Source organism: Dendroctonus ponderosae, unplaced genomic scaffold (genome assembly GCF_020466585.1).
Source record: "Dendroctonus ponderosae isolate FM_Combo_2020 unplaced genomic scaffold, Dpon_F_20191213v2 Dpon_F_20191213_1, whole genome shotgun sequence".
NCBI lineage: Eukaryota > Metazoa > Arthropoda > Insecta > Coleoptera > Curculionidae > Dendroctonus > Dendroctonus ponderosae.
This window is the reverse complement of record NW_026017110.1, coordinates 63421576-63437007: the sequence shown is the minus strand read 5'-3', so window position 1 is coordinate 63437007 and position 15432 is coordinate 63421576. Positions and strand designations below refer to the sequence as shown.

Here is a 15432-nt window from a genome sequence, read left to right as displayed (position 1 = left end):
TTTGCCATAGTTTGATATTATTTTCATGGGGATTCTAGCAAATTAAAAATTCGCACTCTCAGAATACTCGGTTGAAGAGATATGTACTCAAATTATAATTGAGGACTATTTTAGACACACTTCAAAACTTTTTTCATATTGAGATCAAGTTAGTAAGGATTTAAAGGAATTTCTTTTGTGCCTATTTTTATGCGATTGCAAAATTTGTGAAGATTTTGTCATCGTATAACGATGTAACGACTAAGGTCCATGCATATGGAGATGGCGCCAAAATATAGGATCACTTGGACAGTGTGAACGTTCTGAACAGAAAATCTTGTAATATTTAGTCTGCGGTTTGCTTTTGTTAACTCGTTTCTGATTACATGTGATGATAGCAGACACAGGTGCATCCATCTTCATGTAGAAAGAGTAAATACGAACACCCTGTTGTCTTCTTTGATGTGAACCGTTTATTGGTGTATTGTAAAAAATTTGTTTATTATATTGCTTCTTTAAGTCTATGTCGATTTTCAGCAAGAGCGTAATAGAACGTGTTTTTCGTTTCATTGTGACATTTCATAGGCCACACTTCATAATGTAGACCTCTTCGTTTGTAAATCGAGCCGTTTTAGTATTAGCGGTACGAAAAATGGACAATGCCAAGCATTTCAACGACCTGAGATGATAACAAGTTAAGTTTGAGCAAATTTCTGTTTTGCTTCTCTAATCCATAGATTGTCTCTGATTTGAAGGCGCATAATAAGAAATAAAATAACTTTCCTATCCATTATGTGCTTTTCAAGCGCATGTTCGACTAACATTTTTCAAGGGACACAAATTGACAAAAACTCACCTTTCTGCCTAAAATCCGCAGGACACACAGAAATCAAATGCACGATTCACAAGGAAAGTTCAATCTTGTTAAGGTAACTATCAAATGGTCTGTTTCGAAAAAGTTCTTCACAAAGAGACTATTCGAATTTTGCCCAGTCGACTTCCTCACGCTCCACTACGAAATGTTCGTTTAATAGTAAGTTAGTAAATAGCATGATGGCTATCCTTTAAACACTAAAAATGTTTTCACGTTTCAGTCCAATAACTACTTCTATTTCATTATCACACTTTTCATGTCTTCACTAAGTCAATCTTTCAGATCACGTTTCAGCAGGAATCTCATTCTGTACGTAATAAGATACATCGTTTTTATAAGAAAACCTGGAATATTTTCGGTAGGTACTATTTAAACCCTATCAGATGCATAGAATATAAGGTAAATATTATATATCTGCCAACAAAGATTTTTGTGTTAAAACACAGAATGACATTAAGTCTTCTGGTTTTAATGAGGCTTTAATGACTGACATTAATAACAGAATGATTGATTGAGCACAATGTTTTAAAAGTGATGTTTCCTTCGCACATTTTCAAAATGCAATTGGAAAATGATAAATTGACAGTAGAATTGAAATAATTCTTCTGGCTAATAGTAATTGGTAAGCTAATGGAATTGGTAGTTCATAAGAAAGTAACAAATAGGGTGCTGTAGATTATGTAGGTCTTCTTTCAAGTATTTCAAATATAACTGCGATGATGATGACCTTTTTAGTAAAAATACAAGTTATATTCAGATTTAGCATTTCTGGTGTGTTAAAAAATTGATATTTAAAAGGTCGAACAGAAGTTACTCGCGACCCGATATCTTTTTTGTCATCTTGATTAAAATAAAGCAGTTTGACAGATAATATTGTATCATATTAATTGGCAGTTTCTAGTTACGAATTGCGTCTAAAATATTTTAAGAATCTGAGTCGTTAGTGAAATGTGTTTGAACACCCTATAGGAGTAATAATTCTCTTTTTAATTGATTAGGTCACTATGTTTGCATTGCATGCATATAACGTATTAACATTGAGTATATTTATAAGTATTACAAACCTTAGTTTAAAGACCGCACTCTACAATTGCAATGAAATATTAGGTGTCAGGGAAAGTTCAAAGAGAAGTTAGTACCTAGTAGTCTGTTTTTCTCCTTTCTTTCTTTTTCAAAGCATAACTTGCACATTGTCTCTATTAATTGCATTTAATTGAACATGCCCATATGCAGAAAGAAATTGCTTTCATCTTGCGTTGTCATAAGTAGTTGGTGGTTAGAGAGGTAAAAATAGTTAGAAAATATGAAAAAAAAAAACAGAAATGGGTTGTGCTTACTGTATATCTTATCTTGTCAAATTTGCAATTTATCAATGACGATAAGTATATAATATTAGCTTACAAATCTTTGATATTTCTTTTCATCACAAAATCAAATTTGATACAAATGAAGCAAGGCTTAAATGTTGCAAAGAAGATTATTTTATATTCGGTTCAGGTCTTGGATAGTAAAATACTTAATTGCCAAAGGCAAGAAAGGGTTCCGACTATGCGTAAATTCGAGGGATTATAATTTGAAACGAAACTTTTCTTGTTTAGGGCAACGCCTGAAAAATAGCTTTTCATTTTAAATTCGTCACACTCATACATTTAGACATACACTTAATAATAATGGAACACCATAAACGAAACCATCTCAACTAGAGCAGAGTAGAAACATTTTATTTGCGTTTTATTCACCATAAATTCCAATTGAAAACATTCTTCACACCAGGTGAAATTCGATGGGGGTTTGTCTGTTATTGTTTGTGATTTACAGTACTTTTTGTTTAATTCGAAGATTTATTCAAAATAAATCTTCTCACAAAAAGCTGTAAAACGGCCATATAATTTTAATCCCTATTGTTAATAGAAACAATACGCATTCACGAAAATGTTTCATTAACCTGAATGATTGGAAATAATTTTTAAACATAAAATTCTCGACTCAATTGGAATAATTACCTACATAAAATACAGTTTTATAAGGTTTTTTTAAGGACTGTGTTCGTTGCATAGGCCAAATGCGCTTCTTATTCTACGTTGATTATTCTACGTTCTACGTTGATTATTCTTCTTACGCCGACGTTAATCTTTTGATATTATTTAAACACTCAGAGGGGTTTGGTTATAAGAATAAGTATAAGATAATAAGTAACTAATGGACAGGTAAGTATAGAAACTTTTTCTTTATCCGTGTTATACAGAGATATCAATATTATGACACTTTGGCTTTTGGCGCACACGTTTTGGCTGATTAGCACGGTATTGATCATAGCGCCCTAGGGAATAAAAGTAATAAAACTTCCCCAACTAACTTTTGAACCTGATATTTTATATTATCCATATTAATGGATTAAGCTCGTGTAAGAGCAGGTATTAGCCTAAAATATCGCTGCAAATCATCATTTTTCACGGAAGTTTATCGAACTTTTTATATATTTCAGAGTATATTGGATATGGCTTTACCAGGAGCTCGGGATAAATAGCCGATGCGGTAGTAAATGTGTTGCAAATTGTTTGTCTCACTAAAGATGCTCGTAAACAGAATCTAGCTTATCTATGGATAAATAAAAAAATGGGTAAAACGAAGTATATTTAAGTAGCAAAAGAGAAAAGTAAAACAGTAATTTGTGGAAATGGAATAAGAATATCTGTCAGCATCAGACATTTCGTGCTTCCGCAGATAAGGTGTTTTCCCAATTAGTTTGATAGACACGCTCACGCAATATAACAATTTATTCCGACATTCAACTCATCATAACTTCAGTTTTATCCTACCGAATGGCGACCCCTCCAAATTGCATTTTGCTACTTCACAATTTCACTGGCCGTCTGCAGACATTATTGAAGTTCGAATGTTCAAATACTCTAACTTACATGCTTCAACGATGTGAAACTAAATTTAAGTACCTATCCAAAGGAATTTTCAAATATTACCTAATAATAGATCGCAGCTTGCTACTGGTCACATCATAAGATATATTTCTCTGTAAATATGACGGATGACGGGATGACTGAAATATATATATTTTCGGTTCGGATAAGATTGTTGATGGGTTCAACCTTAATAATGTATACATTGGATGATTCACTACACATGAGAAACCACTCAGCAATTGAAGTGTTTATTTGTGAAGAAGCTGTAGATGTTATACATTTTTTAAATTGACAAAAAAACAATGTTTACATAAAACACTTTAATCTATTTTAAATAATCGCTTTTTTCTTAATTCAAATAATTGTACGTTGCTAGTTTTTTTGTAGATTTGCACGAGTCTAAGTAAATGTTGAACCATATTTTAGCGTACTTTTTTTGGAAGAACTCTAGCGAACAACACGTGGACTCTTGAGGGTCTTTTCTACTTACCTCTTTTATACCATTTAGCTATACGAGAGTCCTCCCTAATCAGAAGAGAGATTATTTTTCCAGAGCCTAAACGTGTGATCTCCGCCGGCCAGTGAACGAGTTTAATACCATACCATTTACATTCGGGAAATACTGAGAGCGATGATTGAAATGAGTGCTATGTGTACTAACATTATATTTGAAGTTACAAGAAGGCAGACAGCAGACAGAGAGCAGATTGCATTTTCAATTAGATGCATTCTTGAAAAGCCGTTTAGTCAAGTTCAAATCTATCCCTTCTAAAAAGTATACTAAGTATATCAAGCGGAATGGCAAATCGACAACTTTTACGGGCTTTGAGAACTCAGTTGACTCAATTTTTCAAAGCAAGCGCGACCAGAATGGGCAACCGAATCTATAAGAAAACCTATTCTTTACTTATAAGTAATACAAATTAATTTTGCGAGTGATTACCATTTTTACATCTAAAAAATAAATTTATATGATATTAATAGGAAAAGTCCAGGAAGCAAAAGACAGTGGTTGAAATTATTTAAAAAACATTTGCCATTTCAGACCAATGTTGCTGATGATTTTACTGGACTTGCCTCTTAATTCGTCAACGAATATACGAGATTGGCGGGCGAAAAATCTCAACTCAAGATAAATAATTGCGAAAGCAGTCCCTATTCAGTGACAAGCAACATTTTAATAGGGACAGAACGAATGTAGGGACGTGCGCTCTTTTCAGAGGGATTAATTTTATATAATTTCAATAAGTTTCATTTATTTATTCAAATACATATACATGTATACCTGATGTATAGAGTAGGATGGATTTGGCCGCACTATAAAATTCTGAAAACTAGGTTGGTTTTCTGTAATAACTGTCTGGCTGAAGGTTACTTGCTTCCAATTTTAATTAAAACTTTTTTTCACACAACTAATTAAACATATCAATTCAGTACAACCGGGTAAGTCTATGTTAAAACGACTATTTTCCAGCCGTACCTCCACAGTTTAGCAAAGGAAAAGAAAGCAGAAAAGCAGAGGTGTTTGGTGTTTCGCGTTTTCCGTTTCCTGGTAAATAAGTCAAAAGTTTAAAAAGAGGTCAATATTAAAGGAATAAAAATTACATAAGTGCACTTGCTACGCCTGGACATTTTTCCGCAAAGAACTGATGATATCCTGATGTTCAATTTACATGTAAAGACGTGGAAAATTACACGTCGTAAACATACGGAAATATGAGCTTATACATATATAACCACCACCACCACTTTTACAAAAATGTATGAAATATAATCTGCTCTACCATATTTTCTCACAGAAAAAAATATATTTTTTTTATATTGATTGCCGCTTAACACTCGGGTGTAGGCCATGGTAAATTTAAAATTTAAATAAATGAAAAGAGGAATATACGAGAGGATCTGTTCAATGTCTCTTTTACGTGTTTTATGGCTGCGAACAATATTATTCTTCCGGATAAGTATATTGTTTGATTTGAAAATTGAGGCATTTGAAGGTGTCGTTGTTTTTGTAGCTCAGCTACAGGAATAAAGAGCGAATTTCGAAAATTTCAAATTAACAATATATGAAAAGTCTATATTTAATACTTATAAATCTCAAGGGCCTGGTACTGAAAACCATTAAATAAAGTCGCTTTACGATGTCCTATATTTTAAAATAGAGCGGCGTTCACAAAAAGCTTTGTTTACATAAAACACAAGAAGATAATCAATAGACGCATATTTTATGTGGGTCAATTTGTGTGTGTGTGTGTGTGTGGAGTTACAATTAGAATATAAACAAGTAATACCAAATATATATTCAAACTTAGTCATCTACATTGTACAACACTTTAAAATTAATCTATTCGCGTTTAATTGAGCTTAATAATGTAATAATAAATGTGGACTACGGGTTACATAAATCTGCGTTATTGACTGGATTAAAGTGTCTAAGTAATCAAAATGAATCGATTTTATTAAATATATCTACAAACGTTGAAAAACAAATCTCTGCCAGCAGAGACATGAAAAGTTCAAATAAAATTATTTGAAATACCCTGACGTTATTGGTAACAGGATAACATAACCGTACAGAGATAATTATCTGGAAATTTTCCGCCTTAAAATAAGACGCTTTCTTCCATTTCAACCCTTTCTCGATCGCTTAAATTATTTTCTGAATATTCGGTTAAAATAATGGACCACATTAGAACTTTTACTATAACTTTTTGTACATTCACTTTTTACAAAGTTTTGTCCGAATATTTTTCAATATACATCTATGGCATCATCTATAATGACTCGGCGCCGCATCTCATAACATTTATTTCAATCCGATAAACTCTCTTTCGCACCCATTTTGTAAACGTTATAATTCTAAAGCGGAATCATTGTTTGCTTAGAAATGGAACAGTTCATGCGTCAGTTTGTTTGTCTTCGAAAACATTGGCTAAGTATACATGTTAATTTCTGATACCTTAATTTCCTGTTGTTAATTAAGATAATGTTATACAGATTTTCATTCTAAGCATATTAATCAGCATGGCATAAATTTCAATTTGTTAATAATAATAATATTTCGCCCACAACAGTTGTGTTATATGTGAGCATCAAACTCGAAGTAATCAATTACCTAACTGGTAGTTTTACTGCATCTCATGGAATCATCGATTTTTCACCAACACCAGATGTATTGTTTGATGTGAAACAATACTTTTTTATATAAAAAAACGTAATTTACAGTGCACTGAATGGTTGCCCAGAACGTGACGAGGAATACATTTGCGAAAGAGCGTAAATTGAAGGTTGCAAACTAGTTTGCACAGGAATAAGTACACACCGTGTACACATAGTGGTCATTTCATGCAGCCTATGATATAACGTAAATCAGAAATAAATGGACTCACAATCATTAAATTAATATGAATTAAAAAACGAAGCTTTATATGTAAACAATCCACTGAACAAATATCATTATTTGCCTATGTGTAGTTAGTTAGTTACTAATGTTATATAATATACTGACATTAATTATATACGATATATCGACAAGAACCAGGACATAAAAAACACAAACTATTCCTAAAATAATGATATAGGGGATAAAGGTCCTGCCACTAGAATTCGTTGTTTATGTTGCAACTTTGATATTTATAGGATATTGTAAGGACTTTATCATAATAAGGTGCCTAAGCAAACCATCAGCTTTAAGTTGCTCCCTTGCTACCTGCTCTCTAGCTTTTACTCATTATTGAGATCATCTTATAATATAGTTACAGGGGTTGCTTAGAACAGTACTTAATAGTTATTAGGCTTATTAATTTAATAAAATCTAGCCCATATTATCTTACGTTTGTATTAATATAAATAACCTAGTATTATACGTTAGTAGTCCAAATCTGCTGCATTGAAAATTATATTGCAAAATAGTAAGTTTGATAAGAAACGATTTATAGAAATGCGTCACGCACTTGTCTTAAACAGTTAGAGAAAATATGTTGTAGGTAACCGAAGGATGGAAAAGAAAGAAGTAGGTTACATCGGATACGGTTAAATATGTGCTTGATGTTGACATGCTGGAAATAAATAATGCTAATATTACAAAACACTTTGTCAAAGGGGTCGAGATTGGTTTCCATCTCAATTTCATGAACAATGTTCGGCAAATTTACTTTTTTCCAGCTATTTTTTCTCTAAAATATTCCTAGAAATTCGAAGCCGCCTTCTCTGAAATTTTGGGGTCAGCAAAAATACCCGACAAATATTTTCACAATTGAAATCAAATTATTTTTATGCTGCATTAGAAATTTTACATAAGAGACCGGCACACTAATCACAAAAATCCAAAAAGTTGCGTGCAATGGATTGTGCGTTTGAAATAAATGCGAAGTCGATATTCTCACTTACACTTTTAAATGCTACTTGAATTTTAAACTTGGTGGGAAAATTTCCTCTTTCTCTCTTCTCTCTTCATAAATATTATTCGATTGAAATACAAACTTTTGAATTGTAATTCTGCAGAGCTTAGGCTCTTGACTCAATTATATTTCTCGTTCCATTTTTGAGTATCACATAAATGATATAATGTATAAAGACACGTTTGGTACAAAGGGAAATCGATTTCTCATCAAAATATTCTCCGTATTTCATTTGGTATCCTTTTCAGAGCGCATTGATTCGTTCTTACACACTACGTCATTAAGACTTTGGGATAACGCAGATTACTATCAGCACGCTAAAGTTTCCTTGCTTTAGACTTGAAACATATTCTTCAATGCCCTGATTGTCTATCAATTATGGTATGTAGTTCGGTGTTTTTTGCTCTTTCAATAAAATATTACAATGTAGATACTGCGTATTCCGTAAAAATGAGAGGAACTTATTGTAGTGAGTTTAGCAAGAAGAGTGTGCTCTAAATGTCGCCAAAATTTTGAACTACTCATCGTCAAGAAAATTTTGCATCGTATTTTTAGAAAATAAATTTCTCATAAACGAAAATACCTTTTTAAATGAAATGTTGGCGTAAACTTTCACCTAAATGTCTGATATTCAAATTTTGTTTGACTTTTGTGAAAAATCTACCAGGACTTGCTTTTTAATTCAAGGGTTAGTTTCCATATTCGCAACAAAACTTTGTCACTCAAAATTATGAAACCTAAGTGTCTCGTCCTAGTTTAATCTCCGACGAATCAGCACCGAATAATAAATAATTCGAAGGAGATCAAAGCCTTTCCCTCTCGTTCTTAAATAATTGATTTAAGGAGAAATTGTGTTATTGTCGCTACGCCTTCTAATTCTGTAATTTCTGTTGAAGTATCGGCAAAAAAGAAACTGTTTCTCACTCACTCAGCTGTTTAATATGCAAAACACAGTTAATTGTAGGAGTTGATTAAAGTTCTTTCCGTAAAATGAATAATTAAAATTGACATAAATTAATTTTCTTAGGAAATGCAGATTATTTCGTAAAAATTCTGTTTTCGTATAGCTGCTGGAACGTGTGACAAATACGCGTGCGACAATTCCGTATATTATATTATTATCAGAGTAAATACAGGAAAAATGTCTTTCGAATCTAAAGCACGTGCCAGTTTTTTCATATAGTATGAGCTTTCGTGGTGATGATATATTTTGATCGAGTTCGCTTGTTAAGTTATGGCTCATCTTGGTATTAAGTATGCACGATGCCCAGAAAGGCTGTTAGAAATATTTTTTAACTAGCAAACCAAGTGAGATTTGTTCTACTGACTTGAAAATGACTATCCACCAATTCAAGAAATTAATTTCAATCATTTATTTTTGAGACAACTGAGCTTTTGGATTAAACTTAGCCGGTTCAAAATGAATTGATCATTTCCTTTTATAAGCGCATCGAAATTAATTCAAGAGAATTGGTTAAACGAGACTGGAAAATAGATTTCATTTTCAGTATGGTCTTAAATTTTGAAACACGGTATTAATTAATGAAATCGAAGTTATTACTAACAATTTAACATTTTGAATGAGGAAGTAATTGTCCGAGTTTCAGTAAGTTAATAAGTTATTAAGCTTGAATGTTGTTCAGCTGGGACAAATCTATAGATAATAAATAAAACAAGGCCAAGATTAATTCAGATTCAGAAAACAGTTCCTATAGTTAAAAAAGGCTGAAGAGATGTGTACTCAACTCAAGTCATTAATATAACCAAAGTTTCCAAATTAGTCAAATTGATGTCCTGTTTATAAATGGAGAATTTAGAATGGACTGTATTCCTTAGTCATCGCTGAGCTCCCGTACTAAAATTTTAAATTAATAATTATACATTTCTGAAGAAAAATTCACCAAAAAAATTCATCGTGCTATTAAGTTAAGTAACTGGGTCAAGTATTTCCAAAGCTAAAACCTGAAAGATTTTATATCACTTAGATTTACTGTACGAAACTTACTAAGTATATGAACTCGGTAAACATTTTTCTGCATAAAATATGGCTTAACTTTTCCAATAAATTTTCTGGAACTTGGAGGGAACATGTCAGGTAAAAGATAAGCTGGTACGTTCAAATCCTGTTAAAACACTATTTTCTTAAATTTAATTGTTTAAATACAGGTTGCAGCCCCTTATAAATGGGTGATGCCTTTGCTGTTTGTTCTTTAAAAAAAATATTAATCCAATAAAATACTATTGTAATGTTAAAAATTATATCAATGTAACAACATTGCACAATGGCTGATCCATTTTAAGTTATTCTTGTCATTGGCAGTTCGATTTCAGTTTGTGTGTTGTCGACATTTTCGAAAAGAAAATTTCACCATCCAACTTAACGAAAGTCAAGAAGAACTAAAGAAAAAACTTTCCAATTGTGGATCATTCACAAATTTAATTTTACATTTAGAGCCATTTATGTTTGTCTGAATTTCACTTAGCTGCAGTGATTAATGCACAACGCCAAAACTAAAATTAACAACCGAATTCATTTTGTTTTTCCAAAAATATTACTTAACAAGAAATTAATTAAAAATCAAAGTGTTGCTCAATGTCCGAGCGATGATAGAAACCAACGAAATTTCAAATTAAAAATGTCCTTTGAAAGTTCTGATTTCAAGAATTATTCCGCCACAAGCGCAATTCGAGGTGTGGCGCAATGAGGCCCGATGAGTTTAACTCACTTAATAACTTAATTAATTAATTTAATAACTCTCCAACTCACAGATGAGTGTTTCAAACAAATGAACTTGGCTAATTACCAAAACTGCGGTCAGGAATAGCACGTTCCAGATATTCTATTCGGATAAATGAACTTGTCCATTTAGGATCAGCAGCTACAAATGTTGGAAAATGTAACCTCTGTTTAATCATCGAATTAATGCAATAACAATGAATAATGTTCCAGACACAATTTCTATTTTGTTCCGTAACTTTGCATCAGTGACACGTCTTTGCCTAAAATATTGCATGTTTCGGAACATGAAAAAAGGTCCTATTAGAAGAAGTAGAACGAAGAAGTAATTCAAGTTTAATCTAACAGCGCTGTTTTGCTGCATATCTAATTGTTTAAATTCTTCCGCATATTCGACTGATTCTTTATTGTTATTGCTAGGGATCGACAGGAAGCAAAATAACCCTCCTCCGAAGAATGTCTATATACTTCTATTCTATATGCTTTATTTTCGTACACACACAACATTAATTTAAACACTCATGGCTTAGTCGACAACAAAATTTTCCACAGCTTGACAGTTATGTATATTGAGCGCGCATTAATTTAGCTGATTTCACAAACTACTGATTCAGGTTTCCAGTCACATGCAATTTCAATTCGTCCAAGTCGAGCTTTAAGCATGAATTAACTAATGACACCGACGAGAGCCCTTTCTAAAAACAATTTATTTTTTAGATTTCAAAATAGCTGATTACATTAAAAATAGAGTAGTCAGATAACTCATGTATCCAAAATTGCATGCACAAAATCAGCCACGCTTTTCAGACTTAAGTAGATTCAGATTTATTATTTCGCAACTTTTGTAATATTGCTAGTGCAAAGTCTGAATAATTTGTCCCAAGGGTATTGTAGATTTTCAGAAATTAACAAAGATCGTCAACAAAGTTTTTGATCGACTGCACGCCCATACCCCTTGTGCTGGGTTTATAACGACTAACGATCATTTTTCTAATTTCATAGACAACAAAAGGCTGAATTTCTACTACTTCAAGGGGGGGGCCCTCCCTTAAAGTAGTAGAAGTTACTCCTCAGTCAACGGCTAAAAGTTTATTCAGATAAATATAGGTCGGAACCTATCAACTGTACTAATAAAGATAGTTTAACTTTTAAATATCTTACTTTAGTCGTATGAAAACAATTTAATCTAGATCATTAACATTTATATTATGCACAATGAACATTTTCACTTCCTTTCATAAGGTCATTATTAACTTAAACTAGGTTAAACTTAGGATGTTCAAAAATATTTCTTTTAAGGAGAGTTTCAAATCTATTAAGTTAAATTTGTTTGTAAGCCTTTAAAATGGGAAAACCTGCTAGAAACTTGAATGTCCTCTAACTAGTTGCTTTAATTCTGTAATTACGGGCATTTCGTTAAAAATAAGTTTTTCAAAATTTGATTAAATTTCGGGAATAAAATTAGATATTTTATTTAAGTATTGCATTTAAATAAACAACGAAATGGCGGCAAATAAGACAAGAGCCATTCGGTGGCTTACAATTCAAGTAATGAACTAGCAAAGTAACTAGAAATCTGCCCGCCCAGTTACTTAAGATGCCCTAAATAATTAGTGGAAAGTAATTACCATTGAGAATCTTCAAATATCTCATTGATTGGCTTTGACGTACCTTATACGTTATAATAACAATGAATATTCGAAAACTCCTTATCACTACCCTTATGTGAATATATTGTTTATTACCATTTCATCCCATATATACAAGGTGGATTATATTGACATAAACTAAGAATTAAAAAAAACGAAATTGGATAAACACTATTACATGGATTAACAGGACCAGAAGACAGACAAGCAGCATTTGCAATAGAAGCCTACAAGATAGATCCCACCCCATATTATATCGCTAGGTTCCCCGAAATTATTAATTATTCACCTCGTCAAATGTTAGCGATCTATTTTCGGCTTGCTTACTGGGCTAATTACCAATAAAGCCTGTAATACCTTGTAGAGTGCACTAATTACACTTATCTGTATAATCCAGTGGATTGAAGAAATTTATTAAATTGTTACTTAGAAATTTGAATAAAAAATGAATATAAATTAACTATTTATTTGATATGTACAGTGCAATTTAATTTAGCCATTTCGCTTCGTGGTTTGTTAGAAAAATATAAAATTGGTGATCCTACATTAGCATTCCATTCACTTTGTCAGACACATGTTATAATAGAGAGATGTGTGATTATATCACAGGATTATACGTGATTCTTATTGTAAAAACATCACCCTGAAGTATACTTTTACTGACGGAAAACATTTATTAGTCCTCCTGTTAGGTATATAAAACTATATCCGCATATATGTTTCGGTGTTTCGCATTCAATCCTTTCAACAGCAATCAGAATCAAATATTAGGGTGTGAAAATAATTGTTACGAATATGTTATTTTGACGTTCTGTGTTCTTGCGTGAAGACAATTTTTGACGATCGATCACGAATCGCGATTTATACTCCAAGCAACTAATCTTAGTATCTAAATTTTAATACATTTTCTCGGAAAACTAGCTAATTTTAAATAAAATTGTTGACGTTAATTTTTAACTATCAGAGATCTATGCAAGACGCTCCCTGGTAATTGGTCATTAAGAGCGAGAAGCATTTGCATAAAGGACTTCTTTAATCAAAATGTATTGTGCTAGGTGCGTCTGTATAATATAAAATGTAAGGAAATGGTAAACGGTCTCATATGACTGCCGTTTTTTTTTTATGGAAACCTGCCATGTATGGAAAAGTTGTAGTTGTGGGGATGTTATAATACTGTTTCCGGGTCAATAATATTATATTTCCGCCTTAACAATTAAACTTAACATATTATTAAACTAAAATTATAATATTTTTGTCATATTTTTCACAAACGGAATTTTGTATTTTTCACAAATGAGACTAACTGCGGGAAAATATGCAGTTTTCGTTATTTTCGAAGATGATGTACCAACTGAGAACCAACAATTAGAAAACTCAGATACAGTCACAGCTAATGGATAAGTAAGTTTTGCGTAAATTGATTTGAGCATATTATGCAACCCATGCCTTCATGGGTTGGGTCGATACTAGAAACTTGCAGGTCGGAGAGTTCCAGCTTATTATATAAGCTTTTGTGTCGTTCCTACTTGGCTTATTCATATGTAAATTGAGAAGTTGTCATAAATACCTGCGTGTGATAAATGTTATGAGCGCTGGACTTAACGACTTAAAATGTTGAATACTTATATAAAAGTGAATTCTTACAATACAAATATTTTTAATAATGACACTTACTTGGTTTACGGTTAATTATTTTATGTGATAGTAAATAACACTTTTTGGGAAAATCAGTAGATAATAATAAAATCGCCTGCAATGTGCGCAATAGTTACTCAATTTCTCAAGTTAATTATTTGAAATAGTTCCACCAACCGCCAGCTGAAATTTATAGTCCAGTCAGATTAGACTTTAAAAGGCCTGTTTCGGGCACTACACAGATGAAGGTAAACGATTATTGGAAGTTGTTTGGAACGATGTCAGAATATTGGGACAATAGTTTGAACGCGATTTCCGGCTGTTGAACATTGTTTAAATAATTAAAAAAATTGCGAAAAACCGTTTTCTGTGCATAACTTTTGAACCATTGATGCTATTGAAAAAAGTTTAATACTTTTTTCAAGTATTGAAAATACGCTACAATATAACTAACTAAATTAAAATCCGTCCAAAATTTGCTTGCTGAAAAAACAGAAAAAAAAACCGTTTTTTTTGGGCTAAAATTTATAAGACTTATAAAGTATACAAAAAGCTTCAAAAAAATTTACAGTGAGATTTTTTTGAAGCAAAACTAAATTAATTATAGAAAATTAAAAAAAAACGATAAAATCGGCGATTTTTTTTGTTTTTGAATAAACAAATGAATGGATTTTAATTTAGTTATTCTCATCTTGTAGGTATACAGGGTGATTCAAAATTGGCGTCTTTCCTCTGGGGGTGTTGTCTGGCGGTGTTATAGGAGTACAGAAAAACTAGTAAAAGGAATTAATTGTTATTAAAAACTGAGAAATTTGCAAAAAACTATATCAGAAATACGGCAGTAACGTTTTACAAGGTAATCTGCCTAATTAACATTGCGCAAATACCTGTTGCTTCGTAATTATTTCAAATTCCGGTAACCCCATGGATAAATAGAGAGTGACAATAAGATGGACAAGGATAAACGGTAAATTCAACAGGAATCGTTGAATGACGGAACCTATTTCGAAATGTCAACCTGTTCACATAACCTCGAATTCTGCGGAGTTTGGTGTTTACATAAATAATCCATACAACACCAAACATTTGAATGGTTAACTCCAATCAAGCTAGTGCCTGTGTAATCTCCTTATTATCCACTCTTATCAAGCAGCTTCTCGTATTCATCGTTAATTAACTCGTGCTCCATTTGTATCTCCTTGTGCTGTGTGTATCGTACAAACGTGGTAGGAATGTAGCC

At 32.2% G+C, this 15432-nt stretch overlaps 1 protein-coding gene across 3 annotated transcripts in view; it reads left to right on the top strand.

Moving 5' to 3' along the window:
- LOC109541167 (kin of IRRE-like protein 2) overlaps nucleotides 1–15432 on the top strand; it is a 46343-nt gene that overhangs the window by 742 nt on the left and 30169 nt on the right. The window lies entirely within an intron of this gene.